At 45.7% G+C, this 10,780-nt stretch overlaps 1 pseudogene; it reads left to right on the top strand.

Annotated features, from left to right (window-relative positions):
- The first annotated feature begins 4,006 nt into the window (after positions 1–4,006).
- Positions 4,007–4,936, top strand: LOC100992307 (large ribosomal subunit protein uL10-like; annotated as a pseudogene).
- Positions 4,937–10,780: the final 5,844 nt, after the last annotated feature.

The following is a 10,780-nucleotide window of genomic DNA, read 5'->3' as shown; positions in this document are numbered from 1 at the left end:
TGGGCCACTGCTGCTGCAGCCTGGTCTCTTAAGACACAGACCAGGTCCATGGCCACAGAGGCCACAGGGACAGCTAAGACACAGCATTCAGACTTCCCCAGCTGCCGCTTCTGTGCTGAGCCTTTCAGGAAGTAGGGAGGGGCCTTACCAAGGAGAGCCCTGGATGTTAGGGGTTCTAGCTAACAGTTAACTCAGCATGAGACAATAGTGGATCTGTGGGCCCCACATGCCAAGAGGAAAAAATACAAACAGACAGGAATTCACAGGAGGAGCTGTGGATTCACTCAATCACTCAAAATATTTATGGAGAAACTACTATGCCAAGCCAGACTCTGGAAACCTGCGACAGTGCCAGGAGGTGGGCAAGCAGAGCAGTGGCCTGAAAGACTTTCACATCAGGAAGTGTTGAAATATATTTAGTCTACAAAAGAAAATACCCAAGGGAGTGGGACAGCTGAACTCAAATATTTTAAGTGCTTTTATGAGGAAGGAGTGAGATTTTTGTGAAGTGCCAAAGTTAGGACCCATGGGCAGAAATCATGAAATTGGGCTCAGTTTAAGAACTTTCTTATAATGAGATCTATTGGACTGTGACAGGAGCTGCCTTTAGATGCATTGTGTCCCATGAACTGGAGGTTTGCAAGCCAGTAGATGACAACCAGCTCCTCCCAATCCATCAAATACTGTGACTCCTCTAACTGTAACTTGCACGTGGAAATGGGACCCAGGGGCAGGGAGCCTCCCGCGAAGGGAGATTCAGAAGACCTGACCGCAAGCTCAGGAGAAAGGAAGTTTCCCTGGCTTCCAGAACACTGCTGGGAGGCTCTTCAGGGGGCCCAAACTTCTGGGGACCAGCAGAATGTGTGACCATGGATTGAAACTAAAAGAAAGGAGGAAGACAGGTAAGTCATGGGAAGAGGCTCCCCCAGATTTGGGGTTTTCTTAATGTTTTTGGACCCACAAATGCTTCAGCCCTGAGAAGCACCCTACAGTAATTCCTCACTGCTTTCTAATCTCGTTCTTCCCAGCTGGGTTTAGTGTGCTCGCTCCCTTTTACATCTCATTTCTTTACCATCCAGATACCCTTTCTCTTCTGCACCAAAGTGATCCGCCTGTTCTTCCACCTGACAACCCATCGCAGATTCCTTTCTGCCTGCACCTTCCTCTCTCCCACCCAGGGCTCTCCCCTGTTTGTCTCAGCCAAACCAGGGGTTTCAACCTGACCTCCAGGAAGCCCTCCATGGTTTCAGCCTAGCTGCTAAGTACTGCAGCTTGGGCTCTGTGCTGCAGTGGCCCCAGGGGTCCGCAGCCCTCTACCAGCTGCCTGTATTTGAATGACACATGTCTCCTGTCAGCATGAGAGCCCAGATAACAGCTCCTGGGGCTGGCTGTGTTCTTGCCTGACTTCACAGGGCCCATCACACTGAGGTCTGAGACACCTGCATGGCTGGTCACCAGCATGCCCCCTGAGCAGAGACAAAGGAGGGTGCTGGCTTCCAGACCACCTGGACAATCTCTTTTATTGATAGGGTAACCAGCTCATCTTGATTTGCCTGGAACTGTCCCAATTTTAGCACTGAAAGTTCTGAATCCTGGAAACTCCCTCAGTCCCCGACAAACTGGGATGGTTGGCTGCCCTAAGCACCTGTGTGTATAAGACATGATGCGTTGTTCCAGGTGGGGGAGCACAGAGGGAAAGCAGATGAGGCCCTCCATGCTGGAGGAACTTATAGCCCAAGGGATTTTTCTGGAAAACTGTAAACCCAGGAGGCCTAGTTCCCACTGCCTGCCCCCTCCATAGCCACATTCTCCATGAGCAGGGGTGGGGGCAGCAGGGGCTGGTGAGGGGTGATCAAATACTAGATCAATGAGCAGGTTCCCAGCCTAGGCCTCTTTCAGCATGAACTGGCAGGTCTTGACCAGGAGAAGTGGTATCGTGGGGGCCACCACCCCCATTCGACAGCAGATCTGGACTTGTCCACTCCTGCTCTCCTTCTCTCCTACGGACACCTGCCTCACATCTGAAAATGGTTGAAAGGAAAGAGGTGGCCAGCTGGCAGGGCCTTCTCAACTCAACCTTCCTCATCACCCGGTTCCCAAGCCAGCCTCATAACCTGTTCTTCCTCCTTTAGAAGCCGCTGGGGACCGTTTCTGTTCTCTTCCCAACAGCACCACCTGCTGGCCATAGAGGCACTTGGCCTTCTGCTAATCACACCCAGTCTGGCCTGAGTTGGAAATGGCCGCACACACTACGGCCGTCAATGCTCCATGTGGAGAAGACAAGAGTACAGAGATGCAGCATCTAACAGAGTCAGAGGAAGGCTATATGTGCAAGACAGAGTTACATTACTTATAGGGTGGGAGCAACACGAATAATGGTTCAGGACATAGGCTCAGGAATCAGACTTCTGGAATTCAAATCTAGACTCCACCACTTCTATTGTTCCCTTAAAACAAATTTCTCCTATGTTAGAGTAAGCGACACAGAATCTCCTATGTGCCAAGCACTGGAGTTACAGCAGCGAACCAGATACACAGAATCCCTGCCTCCCAGAGCTCACATGAGGAGGAAGACAGACAAAAAGCAACTCAACAAATGCATAAATAAGAAAGTGAAAATGAAGAAAATGAAACAAAGTGGTGAGGAGTGACCAGAGAAGAGGGGTGCTCTTTAGCTCAGGTAGCGTGGAAAGGCCGATCTGAGATGGGGATGTCCGAGTAGCGACATGAACAATAGGAGGAGCCATCCATGTGGGATCGGGGTAAGTATCAGCGCAAAGAGAACAGCAGGTACAGGGAGTACTGCGAGTCAGACTGCCCCTGGAGCCTTAACTCGGATGCTGCATTTGAAGGTAGACCCTGGCCAACTTTTAGTTCATCCAAATTAATGTGAGAAAAAGAGCGAGGTCTCTGGGCACCGTGTCACATGAGCCATGGCTGAAGGAAGGGGGCGTTTCATCCAGAGATGAGGAGACTTAGAGACACACAGTGGCTGTCTTCAGGCCTGTCAAATGTCAAAGAGAGAGGCAGTGGATATATTCTTGTGATCCCAAGGAGAATAGCATGGATCAGTGAGTTCTGGGCACAGAAAAGCGGATTCTGCTCATATCAGGAATAAAATGGCCCAGCAAATGAAATGAGCTGCTCATGAAGTAGTGATCCCACCATCCATGAAATATGCAAGCAGAGACCAAATAAGTAGCTGAGATTATAGGAAGTGTGGATGCAATGCTTTTAATCTTTAATTATCACCTACTCTTGCACTTGAATTGCTTATAGGTTACCACAAGATTTTGCTTCTCTCTGAATACGGTAAAATAGCCTTTGTCAGCCAGTCCCTGAAGGGATGTCTGCCCCAGGGTTGGGGAACATCACAGCAGGGCAGGAGAAAACTGGCTGTTGGGTACAGAACACGCTTCTTGTCAAACCCGGAGCAGACTCTGGCAAAGATGAAAAGCAGAGGTCCTCACCTCCCTTTCATATGCTCCCCTTTTCTGTCCCAGCACCAGAAGATGGAACTTCCTTTTCCTTACAATGGTCTAAGAAAAAACTAGTCTAAGCAATTAGAGAAAATATCCTACAATTCCCAAGTCCTAAAAGTTTTTATGTTGCACACCCTGGTAATAAAAATATTTCAGCCTCACCAATAAACATATAAAAACGGTGTTCAACCTCTCATTATTCATCACAGAAATGCAAATGAAAACCTCAAAGAGATACCACAACACACCGACTGGAGGGGATAAAAGTAAGAAGACAGAATCACAGTGTGGGTGAGGTTGTGGGAGTGCAAATTGGTACAACCACTTTGGAAAACTCTTTGACGGTCATGACTAAAGTAGAATGTATACACAGCCAATGACTGAACAATTCCTCTCCTAGGCATCTGCCCTGCATACGGTCACCAAAACTCAAATATTAGAATGTTCATTCTAGCTCTCATCAGGCATCCTTGTGAAAGTGGCATCATCTTTAAACCCTGCATGGCAACCCCTGACACACTGCCATGCTGCCCAGGGAATACAGGGCAACCTGGAAGTCCAACTACTTCCTTCAGATCATCCAATTTTTCAATCATTATCTGAAATGTTTCATTGTAGGAGCAGCAATGTGGGCTCCAAGTAGATGCAGCAGATCCACATGTCCCTCTGAGGGAAAGCCATGGTGCCAATGGGCAAGAACACCATGATGCACAAGGCCATCCAAGGGCACCTGGAAAACAACCCAGCTCTGGAAAAATTGTTGCCTCGTATCCAGGGAAATGTGGGCTTTGCGTTCACCAAGGAAGACCTCACTAAGATCAGGGGCATGCTGCTGAATAGTAAGGTGCCAGCTGCCGCCCATGCTGGTGCCATTGCCCCATGTGAAGTCACTGTCCCAGGCCAGAACACCGGTCTGGAGCCTGAGAAGACCTCCTTTTTCCAGGCTTTAAGCATCACCACTGAAATCCTGAGTAATGTGCAGCTGATCAAGACTGGTGACAAAGTGGGAGCCAGCGAAGCCACACTGCTGAACATGCTGAATGAACATCTCTCCCTTCTCCTTTGGGCTGATTATCCAGCAGCTGTTCGACAGTAGCAGTATCTACAACCCTGAAGTGCTTGACCTCACATAGGAAACTGCATTCTCACCTCCTGGAGGGTGTCTGCAATGTTGCCAGTGTTTGCCTGCAGATTGGTTACCCAACTGTTGCATCAGTACCTCATTCTACCATCAATGGGTACAAGCAAGTCCTGGCTTTGTCTGTGGAAACTGATTGCACCTTCCCACTTGCTGAAAAGGTCAAGGCCTTCTTGGCTGATCCATCTGCCTTTGTGGCTGCTGCCCCTGGGGCCACTGCCACCACTGCTGCTCCTGCTGCAGCTCCAGCCAAGGCTGAAGCCAAGTAGAGTTGGAGGAGTTGGATGAGAATATGGGATTTGGCCTATTTGACTAATCACCAAAAGGCAACCAACTCAGCCAGCTTTATTTGCAAAACAAAGAAATGAAGGCTTAGTTCTTTCAAAAAAAACTGTTTATTCTAGTGTTATTCATAATATCCAAGTATCAGAAAGAATACAAATACCCATCAATGAATAAATAAACGGTGGTATATTCAGACAATGGAATTCCATACAGCAATGTATACAAATGATCTACAGCTACACACAGCAATGCGGATGAATCTCACAAACATAAAGTAAGTGGCCAAAAAAAAAGACACATAAAAAAGCATTAGGATGAAACATATGAAATTGCCATTTATGGAGGTCAAAAACTGTTCATAGGGTTCAACATAAAACACGCTGTATAGTTCCATTTATATCATTTATGTACAGTACAAAAGCTGGCCAAATAAATCTCTGTTGTAGACAGTAAGAACATGGTTGTGTGTGTGTTGGTTGTAGTAGCGTGGTCATTGGCTGGGAGAAGAAGGAAGGCTTCTGTGTTGCTAATAACATTCTATTTTTTTATCTGGGGGCTGCTTATCTGGTTGTGTTCAGTTTGTGAAAATTCATTGAGCTGGACATTTACAATATATGCACTTTTCTGAATGCATATTTTAATAAAGAGTTGAAAGTTTTATTGGGGTTCATCATATAATACATATATATTATTTAGAAGCAATAGATATGTACTGTCATTCTAACATCATGTAAGTTAAAAAACAAACACAAAATACAGACAATTTTAAAAGAAAAGATAAAAATACATTAAAAAAAAGTTCAAATTTTTTCTTTCTGTTCCCAATGAATAGTTTTATGCACCCTCAGTGAACAATCAGCTCTTCTGGAGATTTTTTATAATGAAGTCCTGGATTACGTAAATGCTGCATGATCTTTGGCAAATCTCCCAGCCTCAGTTTCTGCATCTGTAAAATTGCACTGATGGTCACCCACCATCCTAGATGGCTGTCCTCAGGATCGAATGAGGTATTTGTGGAAGCATTTAGTAATTCGTAAAATGTGAAGGGTTAATATGATTATTACTATTAGCAGATAGTTACTATTAACATAGATTTACATGATAGTGAAGCCAATTCTATAGTAAATAGTTTGGATTTCATTAAAAGTAGCTAGAGATTTCAAGAGGAGTGTTCCCCATCACTAGGATGGCAAAACTATCTGCCAAAGGTATTGTAGAGTGATTCCTGCACCAGGAAGAGAGTGGAAATAATAATATTAAAAGTGATAATAATGGTGAATACTATGTGGCAGATATTTTCTAAGCACTTTATGTATATTAGCTGCTATTATAACCCTTATAACAAGGAAAAGAAGGAGGTCATATTAATATGACTATTTTATAGACAAGAAACTAAGGCTCAAAGAAATTAACCTACGCAAGATCTCAGAGATAACAATTGAGATAGCCTAGTTTAGATGCTCTTCACATTACCCTCCAAAGCTGATGCGAGCATTCAAAATCTATTCCCATTCAGCAAAGCTCAGTCTAATATCAAGGCAAACTTCCTTTCATTAATCTATTATTCAGCAAGTATTTTTGAGCCCCTATTACATGCCAAACTCTATACTGGGTATTGGGTATGCAATGGTAAATAAGCAAACACAGTCCCTGCCCTCAGAGCGTATGATCTAGTAAAAGAGGCAATCAATATAAGAAATACACAAAAAAAATACATAATTCTAAATTTTGTTACATTCAACAAAAGAAAGTTCTAGGTTATATAAAATAATGAATTGGAGAACCTAATTTAGACTAGAGATCAGGAAAATCTTCCATGAGAAAATAAAATTTAATCTGAAACTGGAGAGATAGCAGGAGTTGTCCAGGTGACAAAAAGAAAAAAATTATAGTGGAAACAAAAGATGGTTCTGATATAGGAAAAGCCTGATAGTTGTCTCAGACACAAAGACAGGGAGTGAGAGGGACTGTGTCCCCAGACAGGGACAGGAGGTGTGTGGGCAGGAGCAGACCCCACAAGCCTCTGAGACCACGTGACAGGTTTTGACTTTTGCCCTAAGAGTGAAGCATTAAAGATTTTTAAGCAGAGAGTGACAAGATTCAATTTGCAGATTGTAAATATTGCTCTAGTTAAAGTGTGGAGAATGGATTAGAGGAAGCAAGCAAGAAGTGAAGCGGGAGCCACTGGGGACACCATGGCTATAGCCAAGTCTCTAGAATGACCTCTGTGCAGCAGCAGCCACCATTTCCAGAAGCAGCTGGGAAAGACTGAAGGAGGAACAGGTTTGGGTGCAGTCCAGGTAAGAAGACCAGGGGCTCAGTTTTGAACCTGTCAATTTTGAGATGCATATAGAATAACCAAGCAGAGATACAAAGTAAACACTTACATCTATGAGTCAGGAGCTCAGGAAAAATTCAGGAATGGAGATCTACACTTAGGAGCCATCATCATAGGGGTAGCATTCTAGCTTTGGGGTGTATAGATCATCCAGTGACAGAATATAGATTAAGAAAAGAAGAGAACTTAAGACCATGCCCTGAGAAACTTCAACAGCTAAAGGTTGAGAAGAGAGAGAGCCCTTGAAAAAAGATTAAGAAGGAGTCAATGATTTAAGAGAAAAGTCAGGAAGGAGAGAGTGTGCAAAATGCTGAATGCCACTGAGGATCAGGAAGTGCCCACACTGAGTGACAACATGGAGAGCAGGCATGGGGGTGGGAGGGTCCAGCCAGGCTGGTCACCCAGGGATTGCTCAAATACTGGAACCTCTTCCCACTCACTTCTCTTCTTCTAAGGCACAGTGGTTTGCCATTAGATCCTGGTACATGGGAATAAGTGAGTGAATGAATGATAAATGATCTGAGGACCCAAAAGGTTTAACAGCTTGACCAAGATTATCTGGCCAGTAAGTATCAAAGCCAGAGCTGAAACCCAGCTCATCTGATTCCAATGCCCATATTCTTGGTTTAAAAATACAAGCTTTAACCCAGGGGAAATACCTCTGATGACACACTCTCTGTCATGTTTAATATCATACTTTAAGGACTATTATACTTATCTCTAAAACTGAATCTATGGCTTAGGAGTTCATCAAAAACTGGGGTAGGGAGTGAGAGGCATCCCCTAAGGTCACCTATCCAGGGGATAATGCATGAAGGAATAACCTTTACACTAAATGAATGTATAGTTTGGGTGACATCCTTGAGACCCTGTCTCAACTGACGAGCATGTGAGAGTCTGGCCACTCGCCCTGTAGGGCCAGCTCAGAGGGGAGCTTGGTGTTCTGGAGTTGTCGGTCAGGGGTGATGGTGGTGACTGTGGTATCATGGGGGCCACCACCGCCATTCATGGTTGAAAGAAAAGAGGTGGTCAGCTGGCAGGGCCTTCTCAACTCAACCTCCCTCATCACCCGGTTCCCAAGCCAGCCTCATAACCAGTCCTCCCTCCTTTAGAAGCCGCTGGGGACCCCTTTTCTCTTCTCTTCCCAACAGCACCACCTGCTGGCCATAGAGGCACTTGGCCTTCTGCTAATCACACCCAGTCTGGCCTGAGTTGGAGATGGCCGCACACTCTCCGGCCATCAATGCTCCATGTGGAGAAGACAAGAGTACAGAGATGCAGCATCTAACAGAGTCAGAGGAAGGCTGATATGTGCAAGACAGAGTTACATTACTTATAGGGTGGGAGCAACACGAATAATGGTTCAGGACATAGGCTCAGGAATCAGACTTCTGGAATTCAAATCTAGACTCCACCACTTCTGTTGTTCCCTTAAAACAAATTTCTCCTATGTGAGAGTAAGTGACACAGAATCTCCTATGTGCCAAGCACTGGAGTTACAGCAGCGAACCAGATACACAGAATCCCTGCCTCCCAGGGCTCACATGAGGAGGAAGACAGACAAAAAGCAACTCAGCAAATGCATAAATAAGAAATTGAAGAAAATGAAACAAAATGACCAGGGAAGAGGGGTGCTCTTTAGCTTGGGTAATGTGGAAAGGCCGATCTGAGGTGACAGCAACAGAGATGATGGGTTACATGATGGTGGCAATGGCAGGGTGCTGGAGGTGAGAGGAAATCTGAGGGAACATTTTCTTGAATGTGAATTGACTGACAAAAGTGTCACTGAACACATTACCTTTGATTCCTAAATAGCCAGAATGACAAAGCCTATCTGTAGATTACTCACTGTGTTCTCATTCATTTATTTTTTCATTCAACAAATCTTTGTTGAGTAGCTACTGTATGCCAAGCTTTCCTTTAGGTGCTGGAGATGTAGCAGTAAACAGACCAAAAGTGCTGTTTTTGTGGAGTTTACACTTAGAGGACACCAAAAGCTCATTTATTCATTCACTGAGCTCCTGCTGAGCACCTAATGCCAAGCATGATGCCAGACACTGATGGGTCCCAGACCCTAAACAATAGGGCTATCTTGGGGTGGGCACATCGTGGCCAGGGTGAATATGCACCTGCATCTGTTTAGGTTTGTTCACAGGCATAAACACACACCTGCCTGAGCATGTATCCCATCAAACCTCAGACAACATGTATATACTGTTCAGATGTTATTCAAAATGCATTGGGAAGACCCCGAAGGGGTCTCAGTAGAGGCTTTTTATTTGATTCAAAGCTTCAAAAGATTATTCCATCTGCAAAATGTATAAAGGCTGGATGTTGGAGGAAGCATGAAATAGGGAGAGGAAGGACCTGCTACTAGAGTTATGGCTAAAGGTGGTAGATGGCAGCAGTGGAGACAAAGACAAGAGGGTGACACTAAGTGTTCTGGAGGAATAACTAACAGGAGCAGCAGGGGGACTCAATGTGTGGGGTAAAGGAGGAGAAAGAAGGCAGAAATACTCCCAAGTTTATGGCTTAGGCCACTAGGTGGATGCAGAGAGGTGAGGACTAGGAGATATGTGGGTATGTGTCTGAAGCTCAGCGATATCTGGGCCAAAAATGTACATATTTGAGAGCTGTCATCACATAGAAGGTATTTAAAGATATGTGAGTGGCTGAGATCACCCAAGGAGAAGAAGAGGGCCCTACCGAGCCGGGGACACCACAAGATCTCAAGGTTGGACAGCGCAGAAGGAGCCTGTACAGCCAGCTGACAAAGAGCGGTCAGTGAAGGAAGAGAAACTAGGAGGGTGGAGACTGGAAAGACAAGAGAAGACAGATGTCCAAGAAAGGAAGGAAAATCAATGGAGTCAACCAATACTAACTGGTCAAGAAATGCAGAGTGGCTGGTGACCTTGATGAGGACAGCCTGGTGGGGACACAGAGGCCAGAACAGAACAGAGTGGACTGAGGAGCAAAGGGAGGTACCAAGCAGGGCAGTCTGTGGGGTTCCTGGATGCAGCTGGATTGGTTTGCCGCTCAAAGAAAATCGCAGCTCAGACCTACTCTGGGACAGAAGAGGCCTTCATGAAAGATGCCTGGCTGCAGGTGTCCAGGTGTGGGAAGGTGAGTGGGGGGAGGCAGGACTGAGCAGCACTTCCCCAAACCAGGAGGGAAGCCAACACCGAAGCCCAGGCTTCCATTTATAGAGTTTCCACAAGTGGACCTGGACTACTCCACCCTGTTCACAAAGCAACCTCGCCTGAACCTTTGACACCAGAGGCTGAGTCAGGCCCAGATGGCAAACACACTTTAAGCCCTAATCAGACTTTGCATGGGTTTACTCAGCCCATGCCTGCTTCTCTGCCCCCACCATGTCCTCCTAGAAGAGGGAACACCTCTTCCCCGTCACCCACCAGAGCCTCACCTGCATGAGGTTCACACACTGCACTCTCTCACACCATATACCACACACGCACACACACACATACATACACAAAGCCAGTGTGATGATTCCAGATGCTGGAACCATGCCTCCCC

The sequence above is a fragment of the Pan paniscus genome, chromosome 1 (genome assembly GCF_029289425.2).
Source record: "Pan paniscus chromosome 1, NHGRI_mPanPan1-v2.0_pri, whole genome shotgun sequence".
In the NCBI taxonomy this organism is placed as follows: Eukaryota; Metazoa; Chordata; class Mammalia; order Primates; family Hominidae; genus Pan; species Pan paniscus.
This window is presented reverse-complemented; position numbering and strand designations above follow the sequence as displayed.